Source organism: Tachypleus tridentatus, chromosome 12 (genome assembly GCF_004210375.1).
Source record: "Tachypleus tridentatus isolate NWPU-2018 chromosome 12, ASM421037v1, whole genome shotgun sequence".
Lineage (NCBI taxonomy): Eukaryota > Metazoa > Arthropoda > Merostomata > Xiphosura > Limulidae > Tachypleus > Tachypleus tridentatus.
Window position 1 is genome coordinate 21,044,531 of NC_134836.1, and position 17,095 is coordinate 21,061,625.

The 17,095-nt window shown below is 34.8% G+C and overlaps 1 protein-coding gene and 1 long non-coding RNA gene across 18 annotated transcripts in view; one reads left to right on the forward strand and one right to left on the reverse strand.

Annotated features, from left to right (window-relative positions):
* The window catches only part of LOC143235125 (uncharacterized), a 332,951-nt gene that overhangs the window by 231,448 nt on the left and 84,408 nt on the right, over positions 1-17,095 (forward strand). The gene's annotated exons all lie outside the window — the stretch shown is intronic.
* On the reverse strand, positions 876-16,444 carry LOC143235130 (uncharacterized). The gene is made up of 3 exons (XR_013018933.1): positions 16,329-16,444; positions 4,251-4,630; positions 876-1,670 (listed from the first exon to the last, which is right to left on the reverse strand). It is a non-coding gene; the product is annotated as an uncharacterized LOC143235130 (long non-coding RNA).

Genomic DNA, 17,095 nt, shown 5'->3' on the forward strand with positions numbered 1-17,095 from the left:
CTCTTATCTTGAGTGTATTAGCATTATCTCGGTATTGTTCACTGACCTCTTATCTTGAGTGTATTAATATTACTATGGTATTGTCCATTAACATTTTATCTTGAGTATATTAACATTACTTTGGTATTATTCATTAACCTCTTATCTTAAGTGTATTAACGTTATCTTGGCATTGTTCAGTAACATCTTGAGTGTATTAACATTAGCTTGGTATTGTTCACTAATCTCTTGAGTGTATTAACATTATCATCTTGGTATTGTTCACTAACCTCTTGGATGTATTAACATTGTTTGGGTATTGTTCACTGTTTTATCTTGAGTATATTAACATTATCTTGGTATTGTTCACAAATTTTTTTCTTTAGTGTGTTAACATAATCTTGAAATTGTTCAGTAACGTCTTACCTTTAGTGTGTTAACATAATCTTGGTATTGTTCACAAATTTTTTTCTTTAGTGTGTTAACATAATCTTGAAATTGTTCAGTAACGTCTTACCTTTAGTGTGTTAACATAATCTTGAAATTGTTCAGTAACCTCTTATCTTGAGTGTATTAACATTATTTTGGTGTTATTCATTAACCTCTTAACTTAACTGTTTTAACTTTATCTTGGTATTGTTCAGTAACTTCTTGAGTGTATTAAGATTATCATAGTATTTTTCACTAACCTCTGAATATTGTCCAGAAATGTCCAGTTATCATTATATTATGTTTAGCTTGGTTTGGTCCATTTATCTTAGGTTACACAGACCAACACTTTTATGAAGTAGTGCTAGATCATGTTTTTATCTCCTATCCTTTGATTTTTTTTCAACGAAAACTTTTGTTTTTCATCAACATACTTTATTGAAATTCTTCTTTACAATGTTCTTGTATTGGGTTATAAAAAGTGCTCTGTTTGTTAATTGGCTGGAAATTCGTGGTGGGGAGGGATTAGTACAGTAGAACAATTCCGTTTGAGGGATTAATAAATTTATTTGATAAAAAAAACTATTCTGACAACATAGGAGAAGTTATCTTTAATCGCTTTTTGTGATGAGAGTTTCACTCTGAAAGATGCCTTTAGTGTGAATGAACTTCTTTGAAAAACTATTTGGAGTCGGGTACCCTGTTATTAGTAAGTATGCAATGTCACAAGTAATTTCAGAACAAACATGTCCCTTATTTTTAAAAAGAAAAATGCGTTACTATTAAGAGAAATATTGTAATTATTATAATTGTTATACGCGAATTAAAAAAAAACGATCTTATTGCATAATATGTGTTTTCTTTCAAACCATAAATTAATAAATCTCCTGTTCTATAATTTAAAACTCAAATGTACTAAACCTGTAACCCCAAGTGGCTCGGCAATAAGTCTGAAAGCCTATAAAACTCGGATTTCGATATCTGCGGTGAGCTGGGCACAGTTGGCCTATTATGCATCTTTACAGCTAATAGTAAGTAAGTTAAACTTATGATTTTTTTATCTTTGATGTTCAATAATTGGCGTAGAATGTTATAGCATCATTAGAGCACATCTAGATTTGTTGTATTATTGATTGTTCTTTAGGATATTCCTGCGTCGTTACAATCCATGTCACTTCGTCCAGTCATGCTCTCTCTGGCAACTGTGCATCGTGACAATATTCCTCAGCGAAGTTTTCATTGTAAAAGACTCCTCCATAAGGCTAATATCGTAAATAAAAAAGAAGAATAGGTTAATTATATTGATGTTAATGTATAACAGTGTGGCAGATTTTATGATACAGTAAATGTACCTTGCTTCCATAATCAAATGTTAATGGTACATGGCTGCGGATCACAAAGTCCAAGGTTCGAGCTGCAATGTGCCGTTGAACATACCACACTTTTTAATAATAGTTAGGAAAGTGTATAATTGTAACGAGAAATATGTATAGTTTCAACGCGAGAAACCTCGCGTTAAGAAAGGGACCTTAACGTAGAGGTCCAAAACCACATGGACGACAAAGATATCAAAATTAAGGAGTAGATTAAATAATCGCCAAGGTTTTTCTATATTTTTGTTTAATGAGGATAACATTTAGAGCTAGCGCTCTTCGTCAAAGCTTACATCTTACAAGAAATGAGGCATGCTCTATTTGTTGTAATTGTAACACTCAGTTTCGTTATCCATCTAATACTAGCCATGTGTTAGGCGTAAGGTGCTGCTAACAGGTTGCCCTTTATTTCTGCTTAGAAGCTCTAAAGTAATAGATTGTTATGTCTGGCTATTTGATCTATGTGACGTTCTGGTGGAAAATACCGCATATTAATTGTTATTCACAAAATAAAAATACTTTCTACTGGTTCCGTAATAGGAATATAATGACATAGTTTTAAAATAAGGTACAATAATGTCTGAAGCAAAATTTGTGCTTATTTTTACGAAAGGTTTAAAACTACTTTCACCCGAAATGTTTTAAATGTTTTAAATTTCCTTTAATTGTATTCTCGTGAAATGATTGTTGATCCTCCCAGTTGTTATTTGCGTGATTCAGGAACGCCAGTGTGGGGAAGGGGAGGGATAATTGCTCTTCCCCAAGAGGATTAGAAGAACCTGACAATAACAGAATACTAGTTTTTATGTTTTTTTCGCGTGTACTGTAAAGTATAGTTCAATACCAGATCACTTATTATTGCATTTGAACTTTAGAAAAATCAAAAACTTTCAAAACTAGAGGTACTTGTGCCTTCACAAAAATCACTGCCATACACAAAAATTAATTGTCGAATGGCATCATTGCTGGCGTGATCACTTTTTCTGTCTTAGGCTGTACAAGAACAATTTGGGCAGTGCGTTGAACTAATTGCAGTATATTTATTTGCTCGGCAAATCAGTGCAAATGATCTAAGCTTAAGAACCAGTCAGTTTCCAGGACTTACTGTTGTTTTCATGAAAGGTTTCGTTGATATAAAACGTTGTAGAAAGATGGTGTTAACAGGAGAATTCCAACATAATCAGCACTGTTAAGGTTCCTATTTTGTTTTTTGTTATTGTTGATTGAGTTTCACACATGTGCAGATGAAAGCTTTTATTTAAGTTTTCACTTAGGTCTAATCACGATTTGACATCTAGCGGAAGTACTAGATTACACTTTTTACCAACCACATATTTATTTGTTTATGTCCTGGTAAATCTAAATAGTTTTTTTTAATTCTAAAAATAATTTGACTATTTCTGGTCATCCTCTATATTTTGAATAACTTTGGTTTCTGTGAAAATTATTTATTGTTATTTATATTTTATCTGTTATAGCTGATGTTCGGGAATTAGTCACATTAAAGTTGAACGTAGTGGCCATGTCTATGAAGAGAAAGTATTAACGTAACGTATTTAATGTGACATGTTATGATAGTTAGAAAGGGAACATAATGCACACATAACGTGACATGTTGTGATGATTAGAAAGGGAACATAATGCACACATAACGTGACATGTTATGATGGTTAGAAAGGGAACATAATGCACACATAACGTGACATGTTGTGATGATTAGGAAGATACAGAATGTACATAACATGATGTGCCATGTTGATCAGAAGGACATAATATGTTCTTAATGTGACATGTTGTGATAATTAGGAAGGGAACATAATGTACATAAAGTGGCATGTTATGATGACCAAGAAGATACATATGTGCACAACTTGACACGATATGATGATTAGGAAGATACAGAATGCACATACGATGTGCCATGCTGATTAAGAGGACACAGAAAGTACGAAGAAAGGATTTAGAAGTAGGTTAAGTGACACGTCATGCTGATTAGGAAGGGTGCAGAATATACATAACATGATATGTATTCTGATTAGAAGCGATTTAAAATATACATAATGTGACATGTCATGCTTGTTAATAAAAGCATACAGAACGTATTTTGTAGGTGGGCTTAGATCGTACACTTTTATTTTCACGCTTCTTTAACAACTACGTCTGGAATATTGCACTAAGTTTATTTACCCTGAGATATGCGTCTGAAATATCACTAATGGCGTAGATGAAACTCCATCGGACAAACATCCAATAAATTTTCTTGTTTGGTTTAAAAAGCGTTAGAACAAAACAAAATAATCCAACAAAACTTTGACAGCTTTAGAAACAAATATCTAATGAAGATTATGAACAGCAAATGGGCAGACACCTCGAACTGTTTGTTTATTTATTTGTTTTGTTCAGTTTCGGGCAAAGCTACACGAGCCTCACGAAACCTAGTTCCTTATTTAGTTAGTGAACACCACTTACCTCCATCTCTTAGGTTACTCTTGTCAGACCGAGTAGTGGGATTTCACTGTCACTTTTAAAACGTAATTTGAGCCCCAAAATATAGATAGTACAAGACGCGAGCCATAAATCCTCGGCTTCACAGTTGGTACTTTAACCACATGTGCCGCGATGGCTCTCCAGACCTTGTAGCATCTGAGACTACTCCAGCAACCTCTGTCCAGTGCCATGTTTTCCAAGGCATAACTGTTTTTATTCTGACAGTGGTACAGCGTCGACGTCTCCTCCTTTCTCACAGTTTCCATGGAAGAGACTGTCTTGCTAACTTTGTTTCCTCCATTTCAACTTCGTGTCCTAAATAGACCCGTCTTCGCTTTTTCCTTTTTCTTAAGTATGCAAGGCTGAAGAAGAAAGAAACCACCACATATGATTCAATGCCTTTTTCTTTCCTACCTCAAAATGAAGTTCAATTATAAATTATGTAGATGTGTTAAATTATCTACTTAATCAGTTAATTTATAACTTGCAAAACAGTTTTCTGGAAGCGCATTTAACACTTATTGTTCTATGTTTATTAGAGAAATTCATTGTTTAACGTTTTCACACTGGCGTAACCACCAAGTGCTATTAATAAATATTAGTTTATGTTCAGCTGTTCACCAAAGAAATAAGCTGTTTAACATTTTCATCCTGAAATAACCAAAGTGTTATTACTAGTTCTCGGATTATTTTATGACATTCACCCAACAAGTCAACTGTATAACTGTGTTATGCCAGAATAATTAAAAAGTTCTTAAATATCAAATTTTCCTATATCTATACCTTCTACATTGTTTATAATTGAAAGTGTTAGTACTACGAAACGTATGGTACAGAAGAAAGTTGGAGAGCAGCAGGTCACTTGATCACGTCTAACGTTTCAAGATACAGCTTCAAGTTTCCTGTAAATTAAATCTCACATTAATGAGTCACACAAAGTTCTAGGCCAGTGAACGTGATACCTCTGTTAACTTGTCATAATACTTCGTATCATTGGTGCGATGACATTACACTACTAACACGCCTTATGGACACATTGTAACAGGTGTGTGTTTAATTAGATCAATGCAATATAATAATAACAACAAGAGCAGCCAGAGAGATTACATACAGTTATGTGGAATAACGTAAAATTTCTCATTCAAAAACTCAGAAAATCCTTTTCAGATACAGAATGATCAACGATCCGGATTATTTCTTATAGTGTAATAAGAAATCTCAGTCTTAATGTGTTTATGTAATTTAGTACAAGTCTTATTACACTTTATAGAGTTTTAACCTAAAACCGCGGTTATTAAGCTATTAACCTCATTATAAAAAATGCTTCAAAGTGATCCAGAATCCAGATTCAAATCCAAATTTAGGGAGAAATGTCCCATACTGACTTTTTATCAAAAGGTACGCTAGAAAATCCTTATGTTGCATAAGCGAGTGCAAAATCACCTTTACTTACTAGTGATGCATCAATTTATTTCTGTTATCACCTTTAATGGCTTTCAAAAAATGGCACCATATATAAATACACATATGGGTATGTATATATATATCCAGCATATTTGAAATACGGTAAATATGGTTGGTTGGCTGTTTTTGGATTTTTCACAAAGCTACACGAGAGCTATCTTTGCTAGCCGTGCCTAATTTAGCAGTGATAGACTAGAAGGAAGGCAGATATTCAACACCACCCACCACCAACTACTCTTTTATCAACGGATAGTGTGATTCACCCTCATATCATAACGCCCCTACTGCAGAAAGGGAGAACTTGTTCGGTGACGAGAATTCGATCCCGCGACCCTCACATCGATCTCCTTGACTAACAGGTCATACCAGGCCACTTGAAATAAATGGACAATTCACAAAAGTATCCATAAAGTATATATTTTTTTTTCTTCCAAACTGTATTTCCTCTTCCTTACATTATGTCAGCAGTGAGATGGAATTGTAAGAAGACTGTGGTATAATGACGCTTATACTAATATTACCGAGATGCATATTGGAAATAATAAGTTCACCCTGAATAGTGATAGTGTACATACTTAAGTGTACTTGAGTACACTCAAGCGTTTATCATATCGTTATCTGTGTGATAAAACCTTTTTTTTTCTATTATAAAACCAGCCTCAGTCTCATCTATCTCTTCCTAAGACAAGAATTTTACATTTAAATTCTTGTATACAAAAGCAATATTCATTTTCTTTATATTTCTCTGAATAATTTTCAATTCTTAATTTTATTGAAAATCGATTTCTTATTTTTGATTCCTGCAACTTCTATAGAAGGATGTGCAGAAGAACTGATCATTTGTTTCGGTACTTTTCACATCAATCTGCCATGAAAGACCAAGAATAGCATGCATCAATCTACCTTGAAAGACCAAGGATAGCATGCATCAATCTGTCTTGAAAGACCATGGATGGCATGTATTAGTCTGCCTTGTTACGCTCTATTTATTTGTTAAAATTTACTTCATGCAAACTTTTGATGAATCTTAAAAGTAGGTTATTCTTATCCAAAGGAAACATCACATAAACAAAAAGCCTTAGTGTCTCATGATAACAACTTCCACATAACTTAAATCCAAACTTATACGTTATAACCATGTTGACTTCTCATCAGTGTACAAATATAATTATATATACATTTTTATTTTAAGTTAAGTTGAAACATTAAGAAAGGGAGGATAAACTGTATTTTTATTGTTGTATTATCTCTTCCTACAGAATTGGCCCGGCATGCCCAGGTGGGTTAAGGCGTGCGAATCGTAATTTGAGGGTCGCGGGTTCGCATCCCCGTCGCACCAAACATGCTCGCCTTTTCAGCCGTGGGAGCGTTATAATGTGACGGTCAATCCCACTATTCGTTGGTACAAGAGTACCCCAAGAGTTGGCGGTGGGTGGTGATGACTAGTTGCCTTCCCTCAAGTCTTACACTGCTAAATTAGGGACGGCTAGCGCAGATAGCCCTCGAGTAGTTTTGCGCGAAATTCAAAAACAAACAAACCTACAGAATTTCTGCAATCATAAGTACAGAATCACAAATGTTTAATGAGATAGTACAACTAACTTGTCAACAATAAGTAATTCTTGATACACTTTCAGTCCCCCTAATGGGTCAAAGTTAACATTAAGGACTTAAATTGCTTAAATTTTGGGTTCGATGCGTTTTTTGTTTTGTTTTTTGTTTTTTGCTAGAATGCAGATAGCCTATTGTGCAAAAATAGGGCATAAAATATATTTCATGGTGTTCATAAAACTGTGTCATCTGGTTGCTCATTAGTAACTTAGTTTAAAGCTTATAACTAGGATCCGAGGTTCGGTCCTTTTGCAAATATAGTGCAGCTATTCCATTCAGCAGCTTTTCGCTATAACACAATGAAACTTGACTTCATAGCTCGTAACAATTTTGTTTTTTTATTGTTTCTTAACCTAAACAACATACTTATATGCGTACGTCTCAAATTCCTGAATGAGTATCAAATTCAATGTTGTGTTTATTCACCATTATATCGTATTGCATACTATCAAGCTAAAGCTTCCTTTCGATAACTCAGAGGGGATCTCGAGAGCTCAAAACGCTAAAATTCGGAGATAACAGATATATAATACCCACTTAAAATAAAACTGTTACCAAAAAGTTTCCATGATGTTTTTGAGTTGTTGTTTGTTTTAATTTAGGTGTGAAAATAACATCATAACATTGCGACTGATTTATTATTTGACATTATATAGTGAATTATTTGTTTGATTATTATATTATAGGGTTGTTTACGGTTCACCAAAGCTGAAGTTGAAAATATTATTCATGACTAAGAGCCCTAATGCGGTCCTTGATTGACCGTATCCTTTGCTGTGAACTGCGGTTTGGATTCTCCAAGACTCATCATCACAGCTTGGGTCAGCACACTAGTTAGGTCTCTTATCATTGTGTTGTGTATATAATATTTCAGTCCTTTTCAACTCACTGTATAGTAATCTAAAGTAATTTACATTAATTAATATATTCACACACCTGAATTAATTTAGATTATTGTATGGTTAGTTAAAAAAAGGACTGAGAAACGCCATAAATATTGTTTCCTCATCACTATTATAAAATTATTAATTGTATTTCTTTGGTTTTGTTGATCGAAGCTGTGCTGATAGGTCTTGAATGACCGAAAATGCAGTCCAAAGAATAGGATGTAAGAATTTAAAAAAAAAAATCATTAGGCCTCGACTTCACAGATCATATTATCAATTAAACAAATCTATTTGTTTGCTTCAGGTTTTTACGTACAGTTATATAAGCAATATCAGCGTGTAGCTGTCCCTAAATTTGAACTAATAGACAGCTACTCAGCATCACCCATCGCAAACCTCCTCAACTACTCTTGTCTTACCGGATAGTATGATTCAATTACCACTCTTATAACACATGAAAGAACATAAAAAGTCACCTTCACACGTTTTCGAACACTGTAAGTCAAATAAACACAACATAACCATAGAAAACACTCAAATACTAAATAAAGAAACAAACATAAACAAACGCAAAATTAAAGAAGCCTTAGTTATACAACAACTTAAGCCCAAAATAAACCAATAGAAAGGAACAGCTTTATATCTATATTAAAATATAATATAATAATGTGTTTGTGTTTTCTTATAGCAAAGCCACATCGGGCTATCTGCTGAGCCCACCGAGGGGAATCGAACCGTTGATTTTGGCGTTGTAAATCCGAAGACATACCGCTGCACTAGCGGGGGCCATAATATAATAAATAATAATAAAAAAATAAATAATATAAAATTGTATATTCAACATTTAAGCCTGCCCTCTACATTCCGACACTCATTACACAACCCCTTTCAAACATGTGGTCAGCTTCCGGTCAGTTACCTCTCTCTTTCTTTGTGAACCTGACGATGACGTTGTTCACTCCTCTACGTAAAAGATTTTCTCAACCCAAACGAGCCGTTTTTACATATATAATATTATCAGAAGTTTTGAATATTTTTAGTTTACGACATTTGACGCCATCATTTAAGTACTTGATTGACAAGTGAAATCATGTTTGACACAAATCTTCTGAACAGTTTCATTTTATTGTGAACATTTTTTTCAAAATAAAACTTATGTATATCATAACAATAAAACCTTTATGTTATACTTTGTGTGGAAGATATTTTGAAAATATGCATTTGATGTTCATCTAATATACATAGCTAATTTTGTGTCTGTTTCTTGGCATTTTTCAACCATCTGTTCTTTATGTTTCCACATTTCTTGATCAATCAGCACCCGACTTTATACAGTGATACAGGGTGTCATGATGGAGGTCATGAGAGGGTTTTTTTCCTTCACCCATCTAATTTTGGAAAACTACCAAACTAGAACTACTTGATACAGTGATACAGGGTGATATGAGGAAGGTCATGAGGAGGGGATTGGACCTCTCAACTGATTTCATTAGGTAGAATTCTTGAAAACAGTATGTCTTTTCAGTATTGGTACATTTGTTGTACTTTTAATGCGTGTTAAGATAGATAAATAAAAGCGCAATTTCCTATCCTTTGTTGCAAGCATGATTTTGTTTCCTCTGTCAAATGAACAAGTATTTCAGCTATAGAACATGCCATAAACACTGTCTTTGATTATAAGAGTCCCTCAGTGGCATTTCCACAGACTTACAATGATGGAAACTTGGTTTCAATACCCGTGGTGGGAAAAGCACAGACAGCCAATTGTGTAAGTTTGTGCTTAATCACAAAACAAACATAACTGACTGTAAGAGGTTTTGTTTTTTTCTATGTCGGTGAAATGAAACAGAACTTAGAAAAATAAGAAAAACCAAAGACTTTATCTGTGTGAGAAGAAGGGGGGATAGGTTTAAAGAATAAAGACAAATGAATATTGGCATGGTAATTCGTTAAATTATCAGAGCTTTAATGATAACAATAAGGTTCCGTTCTACATAACATAAGGTCTATACGGTTATATCACAAAGGTTTTCAAGGCTTTTATTAGTTTCAATACAACAAGTAATTGATTCTGTTGATCAAAGTCAGTTTATTTTAGCACGTAGTAACGCTAAGGGCTCTATACGCTTGTTCTGTTTTCCGTCGTGGAGATCTAGTCCGGAATTCTAACCTCAAAAAGCCCTGAAGCTTATTGCTCAGCCGTCCGGAGCTTATTGCTCAGCCGTCTCGGTCATTTCGCTAATGATGTTCACTTTCAGTTTGAAACTGTTATTTGATAGTTACTTTTGCATCTTTATTTACAGCAAAGAGTACTACTGATTAGTAATTAACGAATAAGTCATTGTGCGTGAACACTAAGAATAAATGAAAAATTATGAGAAAGGACGCCTAGCCCTTTTATTTGCATGATTCAATAAAAAAACAAAAGAAAATAGGCTTTGTCCATTATTTTTGTGGCTTAATAAGAATAGGAAACTAGACTTAGCAATTTGATTTGTATGGTTTAATAAAAACAAAATAGAGCCTTAACCCTTTTATTTGTAGGCCAGGTGGTTAAGGCACTTGACTCGTAATCTGAGGAACGCGGGTTCAAATTCCCGTTGCACCAAACATGCTCGCCATTTCAGCCATGGGGGCGTTATAATGTTACGATTAATCCCACTATTCGTTGGGAAAAAAGTAGCCCAAGAGTTGGCGGTAGGTGGTAATGACTAGCTGCCTTCCCTCTAGTCTTACACTCCTAAATTAGGGACGGCTAGGGCAGATAGCTCTCGTGTAGTTATGCGCGAAATTCAAAAACAAACAAACAAATTGTTATTTGTATGGTTTAATAAGAACAAGAAAACACTTCCAATCAGGGAGTAACTTAGATTTGAAAAATATATGCTTTGCAAGAACACATTTTGTGGTTCAGTATATACTATTGCTGTTGAAATGTGAGTGGACATGCCTACTCCGCCCCCACCCCTTGTAAATGACATCTATTCTTCTAAGACGTCTCTTTATCAAGTGGACGAAGTGATACTCTTAATGTTTGGCCGTATTAAAGGATTTTGTTGCGAAGTCCCGTCTTTCTAGTTTACACAATCCCTCTTGTAACAGCAACCGAGGATTGTGGGAGTTCTCCCTCTTATATATGACCCTTACTTTGATCTGCCCGCCTAAATGAACTCAGTATTCCTCTGGAGGTCGAATAAACGGTTTACCCTTTACTTCATTTTCAACACGACGATTCTTTTGAAACATTTACTTCGTAAATTATAAGTATTTATGTATACTGTGAAAAAGTGTTTCCCATTATAGTTTTATATATGTATCAACAGTTACTGAAGCTCTACTCTTTCTGTCTTTGTTTTTTGTACCATAGGTTACTGAAGCTCTACATTTCTTGTCTTTTTGTTTGTACCATAAGTTAGTAAAGCTCCACATTTCTTGTCTTTTTTGTATCATAAGTTACTGAAGCTCTACATTTCTTGTCTTTTTGTTTGCACCATAGGTTACTGAAGCTCTACATTTCATATACTTTTATGTGTCTTACGTTGTGCATTAAAATATTACACTATCCCTGGCTTAGTTTGATACGTGCATGTGTTACAATGTAAAATCGTTGTTGAATATTTACGGCATCACCAATATAGGACACATTATATTGAGAAACGCACGACAGCTAGTTCCTAGTTAAAAATGTTGACAAGGCTTCAGTGATTCTGTCCGTTGACAACAACCTTTATTGGACGACCCGACATATTTCTTTGACAGGCGAGAACTGGAATGGTTTATCTTTCTTCTTTATAACTTAGTTGTCAGGTGCTTACACGGAATGTAAGTTATTGTTATCCTTGTTGCAGCATGATCTATTACAGAGTGTTTCAGAAAACTACGTGGTGAACGTGCTCTTACTTTACAAGATTTTGTAAGCTTACAGATGAAGTATTTTCATCGTCCGGTATTGTATTAAAATTCATTTGCATTTTTTTCGTTTACACCTTTTTTCCATATCAGTAACACGTTGATGACACACAAGAATACCATAACAACATATGTATGGTTTTTGTTACCCAATTAAGCTAATACATTTATATTTAACACTCAAATAAAAAATAATTGCGTACTTAGTTGAGCAATTATATCTTTGCTTCGAAACCTTAACAAAGCTTAGAGCAGGAAAACTATTTGAGCGTTTATTTTGTGGTGGGGGAAGAGTGTAACTTCATGGAATCTCTTGGGTTTTTCTGAAACAAAAACGCAATAATATGCTACTTGAAATTGGGTTTTACTGTAGTCCTTCAACAGATAGAAAAAACATAAAACTGTTACTTTATTGTCATGTTCTTGGGAGGTGCCTTACTCTTCTGCCCTGCACAGCTGGTATCTCTTACTTATCATGCTAGTTTAGAAATTATTAGGATAAACTGATACATGCAAGACACTGAGATATTTTATTATTTGTTTTTTAGAATTGAGGCATATACAGTGAGTGCGTTTAAGAGAGTTAAGGTCATGGTTGGTTTATTCGATTGATTTTTTGGAATTAAAAACAAAGCTACAATATGGGTTATCTGTGGGCTGCCCACCAAGGGTATCGAACTCTGTTGCTAGCGGTGTGAGTCCGCGAACATACTTTCGAACCACTGGAGGGCAGGGTCATGGTATACACACAAAACTGTAGTAGTTAACAGAAATAGTTGCCACATGTTTTTATTTACCTGTTTTAAGTTGATGCCTCTAACAATAGGTAAACGCTATTAGTCGTGACCACACAAAATGTCAGTGAAAAATGTTATTTCATGTTTGTCCACGTGTGTATTTCTTAATCCCGTGATGGTAATGACCCGAGTAGCATTGTTTCTCCTTCAAACAGAACATACATTTATGACATTTATGTAGTAGAACGTTTTCCACTTTACAGTTTGCATTACTAACCCTTTTATTTCCAGTATACCGTGATCTTTTAACTTCGGAACCAATCCTGCGAGTCCCCAAATTTCCTTTTCCCCCTCCCCAATACAAGAACTCCTATTACAATGAACTTTATTTGTATTATAATTCTAAACAACTTCTTACATGTTGATGTTAATTTTAAAGTAAATCGGTTAATGGAATCCTAAGAGATTCTAAAATCCTTTGACATCTGTTACTGGGTCCCTCAGGACTTGTTCAGTAATTTCATTGTTTGTGGGAAGTTCAACGCAACAATGAGTCATTTTCAGTGATGTCGAGAAAACCCACTTGTAGAGAAAATATATATGTAAAAACGGCTTGTTTGTACCTCTTTCTTTCTTTGTGATCCTGACGATGACCGAAGAAGGTCGAAACGTTGTTCGCTCCTGTACGTAAAACATTTTCTCAACCCAAACGAGCCGTTTTTACATATATAATGAGTCATTTTGTTAATAATTATGGGAAGAGTTCAAAAATAGGTGCTTATATAGGTATATCTAAGACTAACCATAAGAAGAATGTTTATAAACATTTCAAAGTCGATATAGTATTGAGGACTATAAAAACTATGCAATAAAACAAGAAAAAACAATGTTAATTTCCTCTTTATTACATTACAAAGGAAACCGACTTTTGGGACACCCTGTAGATATTTAGGTGGGTTCACGTGTATAGCCTTGAGGAAAGTCTCGTTACAAGTGTTGCAGCTCACGTATGTAGCTCAATTCCGCGGCAACTGGTTACACAACATTTCTATTCAATCAAGCCGCGCATGTTTAAGATGGTGTATAATTTTGTTAAGATATAACAAGGTACATGGTCATTTTTATCTATAAAACTAACTTTAAAACTTGTAAATTGCAAAACACGGGCATGCGTATTCCTTTTTTTGCCTGAAACAAAAGTAATCATTAATCAGATGACCAGGGTTCTAAACTAAAGCAGGGGCAGGTTTCGGAGTTACACAATACACCACGGGTGCCATTCAGATTACTTATAAGTGTCTTGTCAGCATGAGACCACTCTCATCATCAGTGCTTCGTCCTCGTCTTGATGTCTTTATGGAACACCACATAACTTTCTCACTTGTTTCCATCGTTGTTACCTTCTACCATTCCTCTTCCCCTACAAACCAAATTTTTCGTTAAACCTAAGTCATGCATGTAAGTGAGGAGGAAAACATTGTTTTCAATAGAAATTCGGGGTTTTAAACAGACTGAGACACGGGAAAACGACGAGATAGCTATCTATCAATCTAACTTGTCATTAAACTTCAACAATCCATACATGTAAGTGCGGCGAAAAGGCCTGGTTTTCAATGGAAATTCGTGATTTTCGTCCATGTAGCTATTTATCAGTGACTTGTTTGTCAACCTACTCGCTCTACTCTTTACTCTGTTATGTCTATTTACTTTCTCTTTAACGAAATATTTGTATCATTTTATCCAGAGCAATCAGCCTTCCTCTTTCGTTTATAGAAAACTCAAGTTTGTTTTAAACGTAATACTTTTCCATCTTACCTTCAATCACAAATTAACAGACTATACAGACGTTACCATAGCTACAGCATGCGTAACTTGATGTATAATTTTGTAAACGTATAATTCAATAGATAATTGAAAATAAAGTTTGTTTTTAAATTTCACGCAAAGCTACACGAAAGCTATCTACGCTAGCCGTCCCTAATTTAGCAGTGTAAGACTAGAGGGAAGGCAGTTAGTCATCACCACCCACCACCGACTCTTGGGCTACTCTTTTAACAACGAATTAACCGTCACATTATAACGCCCCAACCTCTGAAAGGGTGAACACGTTTTGTGTGATGGGGATTAGAACCCAAGACCCTCAGATTACGTGTCGAGCGCTATTCATTTAAAGATATGCAAGAATATCTTATATATTGCTGAGTCCAGCGTCCATGGATTACAGGTTAGGTGCTGGGGGGGAGGGTCATTTACTTCAAAATCGTACTTCCCTGTTTAAGCCCATGGATGCGTTATAAGAATGGGAATCGAACAAATAACTCGAATTACACGTTTCTATTAGAGTAGTCCATGAGCTGATAGTGAATGTTGTTTCCCTGCTATTCTAGTCTACCATTTCAAAATTAAGGACTGATAGCTCATTAAAGACTGGATAAAGACTGCTAGCACAAATAACCACTGTATAAGCTTTACGTGATTATCTGAAAACAAACTCATATTTTTAAGGTCATCTCTTAGGAGAGGGGGCTGATGTAGAAGCTTTTGCCATTTCGTTATATTACAGCAAACCTTTCTCTGTAAATTGGTGGAACATTGTGTAATAGCTTTAAATTCTTTCTTTTGTGATCTAGAAAATAACGTTGCCTTGACACACATTAAAATACGTTGAAATACAACGACAGAAAAATCGTTTTTCTTCTCCAAGCGGTAAATAAAAACACTTTTCATTTTAATACTGCGGCTAATTTAATATAATTTAATTATGTTTAGAACCAAATATTTTTACCTATTCACTTAATTATTTGAAATCATTGAGCATTATTTTAATTTTATCTTTGCCAGAAGTAGATTTTAAAGACATTAATATTAGAAGAACGTAATAAAACAAAGCAAGGACAGAAGCAACGGGGAAGTCGCTTGGCAACAGATAGCCGTAGATGGTGAAAACTGTGTTATTCAAGTTTCGCTTAATTTAAAGGAAAACTGGAAGCAATTTATACATGTATATTAAATAAAATTACAGCACCAGAAGTTTAGGGGGCTGATGGAGCTATAGGCTCCACTCTCTTCTTATATAACGTTCAAAATAAAAGTTTTATTTTAAGCTAATTAGCTAATAAACATACAAAAAATCGGATAAAGGAATAAAATGGAGCCGACATCACACAACTAGAAACTGGGATTCGATACCTGTGGTGGGCGCAGCACAATTGGGTCAATCTGTAGCTTTGCGTTTAACTACAAACGGACACACACACACACACATATATATATATATATATATATTGCTGTAACTCTTATAACATGTTCCGTAGTACTACATCTCGAACCCTAGACTCAGTCTGATAAATTATTGTAGAGCAGTATTTCTCCCATAAAAACATACTACGTGTAATAGAATTGCATAAATAGGGTTGGATCAGTCCAGCGACGAAAACCAGCCCGCTACTCACCGCTTCTTGCTCTATATACATGGGTGGAGGTGTGAGCTAAAGTTTCCCTGAAGGGTCTACTAAGAGACGAAACACGCACACACTTGACATGAAGCTGTGGACGCCTGGAGAAGTACTTAAGACAGGAACTTTACTATCAGTGATTCAGTAACGTGTAAGCTTTGGCTGGCGAGGTAGTCCGGTCTTCGTGCTATTTGTAGTTCGTGGTGGCTATGTGTGCGACTCATTATGATAAATTGTTTGGATTTAAAGAAACATTCAAACTATCGTGGGCTGTCTGAGCCTCAACGAGCAAGGTGAATTATCTAGTCACATAGACTAAGCTAATTAGAATATCCCTTTGAATGTTCTTTGCGGCGATATTACTGGGAATTTTTCAAGCTGTACTAAAGGCCCACTCACACCAGTGGTAGATGGTTTTTCTATTCTTCGTTGGAATCGCCACTTGTGTTGAGAATTTACAAGCTGCTGTAGCACTAAGGTGACAGCAAAAATTATTTATGCTTTTACAGTTATGATAGTACGTGTATGTAATATATCAACATGTAAAAGTGATTTTTTTATTAATTGGTATTTATAATTAATTACTTTATATGGTGAATATCATGCCAGAAGTTTGCGAACTTTCTTATTACAATACAGGAAATTAATTTTTCTTACAGTCAGATCTCGTATTTTAGTTTGGGATTACGACCGAAAGTGTTGTTTACAGCGAGAATGCCTAACTGGTATTTGATGTATTATTGGCTTATGTTATGATAGTATAT